Below are 13,027 nucleotides of genomic sequence, written 5' to 3' on the forward strand. Positions count from 1 at the left end.
GAGAACAAAGCACTAATAAATGCATGACAAATACTCAACTGAATCATCACCGTTAATTGAACAAATGCAAATTAAAACACTAAGGTACCATTTTCCACCTATCATTACGGCGAAGACCACAAACAATGGTGTACAGATTCTAGCATGGTTATGTTGAAATGGACACTCCCGCACTACTGATGAACATGGTTACAACTTTTATGGAGAAGGATTGAAAGCCTGGAGGGCAGGCCCTCCAGAACATGGAGAAGGATTTGGTGATCATTTCTAAAGAACTAATGAAAAATGGGGACAAACATTTATGCACATAGTAGTTATTTTAACACTTTTATAGCAGTATTTTTAAAAAGCAACTACATGTCCAGTAATATGAGGACAACTGAAAATATCATGTTGTCAGTCTACTGCCATATTGACATTTCATCAATCTTTAGAAATCCTGTTTCCAAAGAGTTTTTAATGACAAGCTAAGTAATCACTATATAATGTTAAGTAAAAAAAATACAGGATATAAAGCTATAGATGTATACTGTGGTCTTAATTATGGAATGCAGAGAAAAAAAGAGAAAGAACTGTATCTAATTTTTAAATGTTTGAAAAGAAATATGACAAAGTTAAAAAATGGCTGCCTCTTCGGGATGGTGCAATTATGGGTGCTTTTTTCTTCCTCCGTTTTTATATGTTCTATTTCTATATTTTCTTTTTTTTTTCAAAGATTTTATTTATTTAGGGGCACCTGTGTGGCTCAGTCGGTTAAGCTGCTGCCCACGGCTGAGGTCGTGATCTTGGGCTCCTGGGATGGAGCCCCGCATCTGGCTCCCGCTTCGGTGGGGAGTCTGCTTCTCCCTCTCCCTCTGTGCTGTCTCTCTTGCTCTCACTCTCTCTCCTGCTCTCTCAAATAAATAAATAAAAACTTTTAAAAACATTAAAAAAGTGGTGCCTGGGTGGCTCAGTCGGTTAAATGGCAGTCTTCAGCTCAGGTCATGATCTCAGGGTCCTGGGATACAGCCCATATCGGGCTACCTGCTTAGTGGGAAGTCTGCTTCTCCCTCTCCCTCTGCTGCTTCCCCTGCTTGTGCTCTCTCCATTGTGCTCTCTCAAATAAATGAATACAATCTTTAAAAAATAAATAAATAAATAAATAAATAAATAATAAATTCCTTAGGTTCTTTAAAAAATAATAATAATTATAAGAATGTAAAAATGGGGGTTGGACTCTAAGGTCACTGAGGTCACTTTGAGCTCTAAAATTCTATATAATTCACAATACATTCTTTTTTTTTTTTTTAAGTAAGCTTCACACTCAACGTGGGGCTCAAACTCATGACCCCGAGATCAAGAGCCACCTACTCTACTGGCTAAGCCACCCAGATACCCCCACGGTACATTCTTATCACTAGGTTTTTTGGACCACCCCACTGATAATAGCAGAATGTATTACAGGTTTGCAGTGTTGTTTTGGCATGTCATTGTGTGAGATTTCTAAATCTTGGACAAAACTTCAATGTTGTCTGTCAAACCTAAGCACAAGGTTATGATCTTTTATGACATTCGTCAATGCTGCCAGAAGACTGATCCTTAAGATAGTAATATGAGTAGAAGATAATAAAGCTTTACTTATAAATGTGACATTACCAGTAATTAATCATCCAGGAGACATTTTAACTTTACTACATCATTATAACTCTTGTAGTAATTTCTTTAAGACAGGGAGATAAGCCCAGTCTACTCGGAATAATAAACAACTAGGTATAAACTAGTGCATTGGTGTGTGTGGCAACATGCATGTCACACCCACATTCTTGTCCTTTGTTTCCTCCTGGGGAGAAAGTGTACAGGAGTACGAAATGGAGTGTCTTACCTCTGGGCCTCTAGTCTGCTCAAGGGAGGGGTAGGAAGTCCCCCAGCTAGTGAGGGATCTCTCTGGGGCATAGGTTGGCCTGGGACAGGTCAAGTCTTCTAGTAGTCAGCTGCGGGGCAGGGGTTCCTCTCTCTGGGTCACTGTGGGAAGAACTGGTTGAGGCCCTGAGCGGGCTCATCAGAGTGGCTCTTGTTTAAGTCAAAGCAGGGCATTCAGTCAGCTCCTGGTGGGCTTTGGACGCAAAGCCGTTCAGGTTGTTGACTATTGTCCCTCTCTTTGCCCCCATATTCAAGACAGTGGGGGCCCCTTCTGAAACAAGCATCCTGGATCAGGTCCCAGGCCTTTGGTGACCCAACCCAGCAACTCCTGATTTGTTCCTCCTCTTTCTCCATCTGTCCCATTCTTTTTTACCCACTATACTAAAGCCCCTTTCTTTGTCTTCTTTCCCAGCAGACTTTTACATGATCCCTTAAAACCAGAAACCAAATCTTTAGTAACCCACACTGCCATGGGTTCCTCTCTCCACCCGAGCAAGGATGGCTCAGTCTTGCGGGCACATCACTTGCTTTATGATAGGTTGGTACTTACTGCTACTCAACGCAAGGTCATAGACTAGTTTGAAGGCACAGGTGCCCTCTGCGCCTGTCCAGGAGTTCCCAACTGAAGCCCGAAGTGCTCAGCTTGCCCCTGAAGGTTGGGCTGCAGCTCCCACTGCTCAGTCCACTGAAAGGGTTGGAACAACCACTGAGTATCTTAAGTTGTTCTCCCACAGGCTCTTACACAGAAAATAGAAATAAGGGTAACAGAAAATAAATAGTTTCTAAAAAACAGAAAAAGGCATATCCTTGTACACAAATCCTTTTCTGTATCTCTAATTTATCCTTAAGGACATTTTTAAGGCTCTCATCACATATTTTCAAATTGATTTCCTAGAAGAGTTGTGCCAATTTATATTCCCATGAGAGTGTTAATTTTAAAACATCTCTTGTGAATGTTGCCTTTATCTTATTCTTTAAATATTTCATTTCTGCATTTTGAATAAATACACATGATGTGTCATGTGGGTTTTTCTTTCATTCTAGAATTGCGGCTGAGACCCAAAGCCATGGACAAAGCATGGTAAGAACTCCACATTCTGGGGCGCCTGGGTGGCACAGCGGTTAAGCGTCTGTCTTCGGCTCAGGGCGTGATCCCAGCGTTATGGGATCGAGCCCCACATCAGGCTCCTCTGCTATGAGCCTGCTTCTTCCTCTCCCACTCCCCCTGCTTGTGTTCCCTCTCTCGCTGGCTGTCTCTATCTCTGTCAAATAAATAAATAAAATCTTAAAAAAAAAAAAAAAAGAACTCCACATTCTATGTTCAGGGAACCTTCAAGACCCCTCTGGATTTTCCGAGAAATGCCAGGGGGCAGCCCACCCCATCACCAGTCAGCTCTCCAAACCCTCTCAATTCCCCAGTCAGCATAAACCTTTCTGTTCACTGGTTGGACTTTGCACAACCAGAGTTTTGCTCATCAGGAAACTGTGTCATCTAAGCAGGGAAGGACAATGGGGAAGAGATGAAGGGTGGAAGAGGGGAGGCAAGAACAGTTCACACTAATCACTTGGCTATATCTCTCCCCTTCAGTGAAGTAAGATTTTGTCGATTAAGCGGATGACAGCTGCACCCGAGACAGCCTCCTCAAGAAGGCTGCCCACTGGGCCAGCTATAGAAGGTGTGGAGGACCATGGGCAGCAGAAGCATGTACAAGAGGCCAAGCAGGAGCTGGACCTTCCATGTCGGGGGCTTATGCAGATTCACTCCTCCCAGGGTGTGCACCTCCCACCACAGAACCCCTCCCGTGGTCCCATGAAGCTCCAACATTTGGAAGGCCACCTCGCAGACCTCATGTCTATCAGCACTGAACAGAGAGACAGGGGTGACCAACAGAAGGGGGAACTTAGCATGAGGTAATGAGGTGAAACCCCAGGACCCCTCACCTGAATGAGCCCATTTCAATTTTAGTACTCAAGGGTCTCCAACATTTCATAAATTTTTATGAGCTTCAGCTCTGAGTCCTGGATCTGCACCTGACAGGCAGTCACAGAAGGAAACCTTCATCTCTTATACTCTCTTTCTTCAACATCAGAGACGCCAGCAAAGAGGAAAGGGTTGGGGTTGATGCCCCCTTTACCCACCGCCCATTTAAGACACACAGGCATTTGTGCAGCATGCATTGAAAGTAAAGAATTTGCCCAAAATGTCTTCAAAAGACTGGCTATCCAGTGGGAAAGGTAATTTGATTTTGGCCAAATTATTGTGGGGAGGTGAGATATATATATATTTTTTCAGTTATGTTCTAATAGATTGAAATCAACTAGATTGAAAAGTTATGAAAAGGTGGGGCACTCAGGTGGCTCAGTTGGTTAAGCATCCGACTCTTGATTTTGGCTCAGGTCATGATCTCAGGGTTGTACGATGGAGCCCTCTATCGGGCTCCCCACTCAGCAGTGGAGTCCGCTTGGGATTCTCTCTCCCTCTGCCCCTCCCCCCACTTACATACGCATGCTCTCTCTCTCAAATAAATAAATATATAAAATCTTTTTTAAAAGTTATGAAAATGTATGTAACTGTGGTTCTCAAACTATATGTTGAGGTGCCCTGTGCACAGTCAACTCACAGGGTCAGCAAGGGATGTTTCAATGTTTTTTCCTATTGAATTGACAGACAAGTTGATGGGAAAACAGAAGTGATTCCTGTTGGACACCAGTCTACTAACTCAGGGTAGCTCACAGTTTCAACATTAGATCACACTACATTCCTTGCAATGACATACATCTTTGCAAAATTGGGATTTTGTGGGTGCCATGATGAAAAGCAAGTATCTCGTGAAGATCGGTGTTGAACGGGAAATGAGTGGCAGCAGCGTCCGGTCTTGTTCCAAGATTTGAGGAATTGTGCAGTACCCAGCAAGCACACACATCCCTTAGCGATTGTGGTTACTTAATGATAAAATAAAAATAGCATTTTTTCTCTTTTTAGGACACAAATACTAAATTGCTTGCAACTACCTACATAATAAATGGAACTATTAGGTAGTTCTTTTGGCATAAGAGCCCTGAGAAAATATTACTGAGACGCTAGAATACACAGACTTGAAGGTACAGTAGTAAGTAGGTCTCTCTCCCACCCACAAGGCAACCACAGATACACATTACTTGTACGTTCAAGAGATAGTTAATGCACATAATATAGCTAACATTTATTTAACTTTTACGTCACGTCCAGCACTCTTCTAAGCTTTGTATTTATTAGCAAATTCAATCCTCTGCGATGCAGGTGCTCTTACTCCTCCTGTTTTATAGATCAGGCCACGAATACTCAGAAAGGCTAAGTAACTGCCCAAATCCGCACACCTGAAAATGGCTTCAGGGTCGGAGCTCTTTGAGTTACTCTATAGTACCTTTGTGCCAAGTTTGGATATTAAAGATTTTATTTTTAAGTAATCTCTACACCCAGCGTGGGGCTGGAACTTACAACCCCAAGATCAACAGTTGCACCCGCTCTACCCAACTGAGCCGGCCAGGCGCCCCATGGATATTGTCTTTTTTTTGGACATTATCTTTAGAAACGTGTCAATTTGATAGGAAAAAAATACCAGTTGCTTGAATATTAGTGAAGTTAGGCATTTTTTTTATTTAAATAGCTCCACACCCAGCATGGAGCCCAACGTGGGGCTTGAACTCATGACCCTGCAATCATGACCTCTGCCGAGATCAAGGATTTTTTCATGTGTTTACTGTCATTTATATATATTCTTTCCATGACTTGCTTCCTATGTGAATATTTTTAAGTTTTTAAAGTGTCCCCACTTTGTAGGGTGTCTGTAAAAAATTAATGTGTTGATTACTTTGAAGTACCCAATCAGGCAGAAATGCCAACTATTGTGCTCACTGGAATCTTCTGTTCCTCTATATTTCAGTAAGCCAAATTCATTTTTTCAAATCAGAGATTTACTTTCTAGGGGCGCCTGGCTGGCTCAGTTGGCAGAGCATGCTACTTTTGATCTTGGGATTGTGAGTTTGAGCCCCAATTGGGTATAGAGATTATTTTTTAAAAAATAGTATCTTTTAAAAGTGGTTTAAAAAAAAGGATACTTTCTAGAGACAAAAAATTAATCTTAAGCCTTTTCCTTTGTCACTTCTAGTTTAAAATGGTTGTTTGAGAAAAATAAAGAGAAGAATTTCCCTACTCGTAAAAGAAATCTTAAAACATTTGTATCCAGCAATCAAAGATTGTGAGTGCTATAGGAATCCCCTAATGATGCTTGTTTTTCTAAGAAGTGATTGTTTTTTTCAGAGTCTGAGGAAGAAATCAATGTTATGTGATATTTGCTTGTCTAAGTTTCATTGATGTTTATAATTTATCTTTGCTGATTGTTCTTTATTTCTCCATGTGGGGATCTTGTTCCAAGTCTTAGTTGCACTGAAAGGGTTTTGAATTCGTACTGCTGAGGCATAGAGGTATTTTTTTAAATTTGTTTGTTCATTCATTCTTCTTTCATTCATTCATGAGAGAAAGAGGAGAACAGAGAGAGAGGGACAAGCCGACTCTGCACAGAGCGTGGAGGTTGATCTTAAGACCCTGAGATCATGATCTGAGCCAAAACCAAGGGTAGGACGCTTAGTCTACTGAGCCACCCAGGCACCCCAAGTTTATTTATTTAAAAGATTTTATTTATTTAAGAGAGAGAGAGCACAAGCAGGGGGGAGGGACAGAGGAAGAGGGAGAAGCAGACTCCCCGCTGTGCAGGGAGCCCCATGTCAGCTGAGCCATCCAGGTGCCCCAAATTTATTTATTTTTAAGTGATCTCTACACTGGGCTTGAACTCATGACCTAGAGATCAAGAGTCACATGCTCTCCCAACTAAGCCAGCCAGACACCCTGTATTGAGGCCTAGATTTAGTAAATAGCAGCAAATAGAGTTCTAGTAGAGAAAGCAAATGAGGACCTCAACAATTATTGATTTATGTGGGGAACTGAGTCCTGAAGATAAAAATAATTAAAATAAAATCTTTTCTAAATATTATTTTTAAACAGTCTAATGGACACCCCTTTTCAAGTAATAGTTTCCTTTTATTATGTTACTGATTGGTCCAATTAATTAACCTGCAGCACTACCAATCACATATCAGTTGCTATGTAGACTTTCAAGAAAAGATTGTTCCAGAAAAGGGGGGAGAGAAGATTGTTCCCATAGAGCATGCTTTTTCATAGATAATTTTTTTTAATCCAGCTGTTTTATAAAAATATAAAAGATTCCTTTTTCCATATAAACCTGTCTTTCCCAATTCAGCCTGTGGACTTTAGGAACTAGTAAAATAACATAGGTGAGATCACCAGGTATATAAATATTAGGAAAGAAACTATCTAGAAATGAAGGTAAAACAGTTTATAGGTGCATCCATGAATTTTTTTTAAAAAATTATCACTTATTTTTATTAAAGAGAAATAACTAGAATCCACCTTCGAGATTTCAAGAAGTCTTTAGTACTTAGAATGAGAAATACTTTCAGGCTAGCGAAAGAAAATAAAATCGTTGCCCCAAATATGACTGCAGGTTTTCTTCCTAATTAAATTAGTTGTTTTTTTGCCCAGGTTTTGAACTTAAAGATTTGCTGAACTAGAGATGAAGTTTCGATTAGAGTCAGAGGCAGCCCCATGGTGTTTACCTCCTCCGGCAGTGTGGGAGATGTCTACCAAGGTTGTTAATTGTTTTGATGGGTAGGGATTCAGAACTAAAGATTTAGAATTCCCTAAATGAGGTTTGGTTGTTTTGCCCTGAATTTCCGCCAAATAATTTTTCCAGAGATCACCTGAATTTTGTTGAGTAGATTTTTTGCTTGTTTCCCTTCATGGAAGTTTATACCAAATAAATACAAGTAAATAGAAACCTGTTGCAAGTCTTTTTTTCTTCTTAATAGGTTACATGATCACAGCTGAAACAAAAATAGAGATACTGATATAATAAGAATACATGTATAAATTCTCTTATGCAAATGTATTTAGTGGTTTGATTTCCTTTACTCTAGAATATATGTACAGAATATACTGATAACTGATACCCTTGCCTACTATCCAGTAGGTCATTTATCCTGAATTCTATCAGTATTTTAGTCCAGAAAGTACCATAGTTTCTCTGAGCGCCAAATCAAACCAATAAACAGCAGAGGGAGCTGGTGAAGTGCTTTTGCAAATAATATCTGTGCTCACTCCAAGGGTCCACGAAATTTCTTGACATGATGTTTTCATGGAGAGGAAAATAGGATTTTTTTTTTATTAAACCACCTGCAAATTGCAATGTTTTCTTTTAGGTATTTTCTTTTATATCACCATATTCTAAGAAGGTGCTGTTGAAACTACATAGTCAAAAACAAATACTGAGCAGATTTCCATAATGTTAAGGCAAATCTGCATTATGTGCTCCCCCCGCCAAAAAAAACTAGACAATTGTTAAGGGACCCTTGAACGGCATGGCTTACTCTGTTCTTGAGCCATTATGGGCACCTAATGTTCGTCCATACTGAGTCAACGAAAACATATTGAACGGCCTCATGTTCAATTTATGTATTGAGCACCACTTTGCACATACCGAATACTTAAAATTGAAGCTGGAATATAAAATCCATGGGTATCTCTACATAAATGTATCACAAGTGTTTTCAGGACAACAGTACAAGACAGGTAGGATTATCTAATTCTGTTCATAAGCTCTATTGAGCATTACTTTCATCAAAGTTGAAATTTGTAGGGGTGCCTGGTCAGCTTAGTCAGTAGAGCATGTGGCTCTTGACCTCAGGGTTGTGAGTTCGAGCCCCATGCTGGGTGTAGAGATTACTTAAAAGATTTTTTTTTAAGTTGAAATTTGTCATATTTACCTTCCAGATTTGGATGAACTTAGAACTTTGGAGAGAGAATTACTTTAAGATTACAGAAAGAAGAGAGTTTTACTTCAAATATGACTCTTCATTTTAAGTAATGTGTAGGGATGGAGTCAGGAGAGCTGGTTGGGGCTGTCTTTGATAAGAGGTGGGCTTGAGCTCTGTTGGAATAAACAATGAAAATCATAGCAGGAGGCAGAGATGGTGTTACACGTGAGGGGAACAGTCACAGGGTGGAGGCCCACATGCCTTTGGTGTGGCTGGTCTCTGGGACGGTGGGACCAGCCTGGCTGAGGAAGATCATGACTTCTGTAGTTCAAAATAAGCAAACCAGCACTTGCCGAATACCACGTTCCTTCACACTAGACTCATCAGAGATGCATTCTCTAATGCAGCAGTCCTCAGAGTTTTTGTTTTGGAATGCCTCCACATTCTTAAAAAAGTATTCAAGTGGGACCCCCTGAAAGCTAAGAGACCCTGTCTCCACTGAAAAGTTTACTCACAAATTTTGTTGACATCAGGTCCACAGTGATGAAACAGGGCTTTCTCCAGCGTGTAGAAAACCAGGTTCAGAACACCCTGAAGTATGGCCACCACTCTCCCAGGAAGAACTGAAAAAGTTAACGAATGAAGAAAAAACAGAAGCAAAATGAGAGAAAACAGAAAATATCAAAAAGTTGATAACAACTGCTTTGTGTCCTTGTTGTTCAAAAAACCTTGTCTTGGTTGTAGGTTCTTCTCAGTGCCTACGGTGACCCGGAAGCTTTAAAAGGACCAGAATATTTGGGGGCTGCTTGGCCAAATAGTTAGAGTTGCCATTAACAATGACACATTCGGGCTCACAGGATCCAAGTGCCAACGTCATCACCTGCTTCTGGTCCCACGGTGTGACGACAGCACACTGGCGGTGGCAGAACACTGAGGCGTCTCTAGGTACAGCCAGCTGCCATAGCTGCCGCTCAAGGAGGAAGCACGGCTTGTCTTCACACGGATCCACGGATGAGGCAAAAATACCAAGAATATGAACACAGGCTGCTTAAAGAAGTTCATAAATGAAATTCCCATTTTCTCTAACTCTCCACAAGTTTAAATGTTAGGAATAAGAGCAAAGCAACATCACTGCAGAACCCTATTGACGAGCCTTCAGATTCTCCCATGGAGGGCTAGTGACAATTCCTACAGACATCTAACAGGGATAGGCCTTCACTACCGCTGGTTTTTCAAAATCCAGCCCAGTGATCCCTGTCAGCTCTTGCCGCCACAGGGCATGGACCCCTTTGGGAAGGGCAGGGACAGAGTCACAACAGAGTTGTTCTTCTCAGACGACCCAGCCCTATCTGGAGTAGGCTTCCTTCTGTCCCCAGCTCCCCATGACATCCAGGGACTGGCCTATGTCACCTTCTCACAAAAGAAATCTTGTCACTATCATCCTCTGACCACTGGCAAGCAGCTTTGGCTTTGATTCTTCTCAACAACCAGAGGACATTGTGGGATTTCATCCCCTTGATATAACTGGAAAAGCCTTAGCAAGCTTGCTTGAGAAGAACTGCCAGGCCAAGACCAAGCCATCCTTTTGCCTGCCTTTCTTCCAAACCCTCCCCACACTCTATAACCGCCAACGGTCCAGGATCTGGATTCTGACACCCTGCAGCATCCGCTAATGCCCCCTCGCTCAATAGCACATTTTCAGTCTTGCCACAAAGGCTCCCTCAATTTCAGCAGCTCCAGGAGGTTTAGAAGTCATTCCATTTTCCAGGTCAGGAAGCCCCTGATAGGGAATGTCATCAAAGAGACATAACTGTTGATTGACCTGTGAGCTGGACCCAGGCACTCATCCTCACTCCTCCCCTGTCCCTGGGATATAGGTTCTGCTTGCCTTTCCCACCCCCAGAGGCTGCTCCAAAGACATAGCTTTGAAATGGTGATTTGGTGCTGAGAACAACCTCACCATATACCTGACAAAGCACTGTTCAAGCCTTATAAACTTTTAAGATTTGACAAGTGGGGATGGGGATCCATGTGTTCTGCTGCTGTCCAAAACAAGTTCCCTCATATCTAAGTTCCCTTTGCTATTACTAAAACTGCCACCTACAAACCTCAGAGTGGCCTCATCTTTCTTTGGTCTCTCCCTGCCCTCTGCTTATGGGGGCCAGTTCCAGAGTACACCAGGAAAGCTCTGGAGAGGCTTGTGAACCAACACCCCCTGCCCTCGGATGGTCTGGCAATAGTATCACGCATGTGAACTGCACAGCAAACCCCACCTCAGGTAGTAACCTCTTCAACTTGAGTCTGCTGCCTTGGTGCAACATGGCTCTGGGAGGGGGCCCTGCAGCAGGGAAGTTCATTTAAAGCCTTTGAGAATCTGTGAGTAACTCAGGTCTTCAGTTATTCGGTCATAGGGTTAGTCTTAGAAATTTTCTCTGGGAAAACATAAAGTCTTTGTCACAATCTCAAAGTTTTAATTTGTCGGTTACCTTTTTTTTTTTAAATTAAGTAAACTCTACCCCCAACGTGGGGCTCGAAGTCACAACCCCAAGATCAACTGTCACGTGCCCTAGGGACTGGAGCCAGCCAGGCACCCCTGACGGATGACTGCTAATATGGAGTTCTACCAGCGAGGTGGAGTATTGTATCTGGTTATTCGCTAGAAGCACTTCACTATAACATATAAATGGGGGAAAAAAAGACGAAAGAAAAAGAAAAATAGACTATAAAATTATTGTACTATAGAGTTCAACAGCAGGAAAAAAGTCCTGATTTTACTTTCTTTAGGAAGCTGGTTCAAAAATAAACTTCGAGAGTCATAACAGGAGGCGGGATACAGCTACTCTCTAGCTACTTCTTGCTGTTACTGTGACTGATCTCTCTCTCTCTCTCTCTCTCTCTCTCTCTCACACACACACACACACACACACACACCAAAACTGTGCTATATCTTAGTGAAGTATTTAATATTTGAGAGCTCCAAATATTAACATTTCACAGATATATGATATGTGCAGAAATACACCTTCTATGAGAAAGGAATATTTTAAAGAGATGTTTCCCTTTGGTCTATCACGTTTTTATTTCTGGGGAAATATATTAGGTTCCTATAAATTTGATACCATAATACTTCTGGTTCTGTATTGCTGCCTTCAAACGTTTCAGAAATGTTGAGTTATAAGATGCCTTTACATTTTCTAGGTCAAATATCTTCTATATCAAAGGGAATTATTCTTATTAAGTGCTCTCATTTAATTTGGTCTTTACAAGTAGATACCTGCTAAAAGAGATTTTGTTCTTGTCTTGATTCTCAAGTAAAATAGCATAATGCCTCTGTGGCATAATTCATTTTATTCATATATATTTCTTTTTTTTTTTTTTTTAAGTAATCTCTATGCCCATCATGGGGCTCGAACTCACGATGCCATCAAGAGTCACGTGTTCTACTGACTGAGCCAGCCAGGTGCCCCAAATCATCAATATTTCTTGTCAGAGCCTTTAAAGTAGGATACAGTGTTATCCTAATAATATGATACTTAACTGTGAATATACACTTTACTACTATGTTAGTGACCTAAACCAACAAGGCATTCTCTGGTTTTTAGCAAAGTCGTTAGATGGATTTACAGATGTCCATCAGAATTCCCAGTTCTATGCCCCTATGACTCACAGCACTGCATTTGCAAAACAAATAGCTAGGCCTACAGCTATATCTGCACTGTGGTTGTTCATATAGTGAGGCTGACTTACATAAGCTGGATGGCACCTATTGTGGAGCTTTGCACGCCAATGGGTCTTGCGATCACAAGTGACGGGGATTTGGTGACCGTGGGCAGCTGGTCCAGAGTGGTCTTTCCCAAGCTTCTCCTTCACTTGGGAACACTTTAAATGTTCAATTCCCGGCAATTTCTTTGTTTTTCATGACAGCATATTAGACTGTAATTTTTGTTTTATTTTAATCATTTGAAAATGTAGCATTTTAATTTTAAAAAAATTAAAATTATGCTTCCCCTCAATAATCTGAACATTAAAAAATTCAAGCATTAAACCAACTTAAATGAAAGGGGGAAAAAACCTTATTGATGAGTCCAAAGAGCTTTTGTATATGTGGGTTATATTTATTGGTATCTACTATGTAAAGACATTAAAATTGAGAAATGATTATTATTGTTATTTTATTTAGGGTAAGAGAGAGAGAAAGAAAGAGAGCACGAGCTGGGGAGGAGGAGAAGATGGAAAGGGAGAGAGAGAATCCTAAGCA

This window comes from Ursus americanus, chromosome 10 (assembly GCF_024610735.1).
Source record: "Ursus americanus isolate L20-20 chromosome 10, mUrsAme1.1.p, whole genome shotgun sequence".
Classification (NCBI taxonomy): domain Eukaryota; kingdom Metazoa; phylum Chordata; class Mammalia; order Carnivora; family Ursidae; genus Ursus; species Ursus americanus.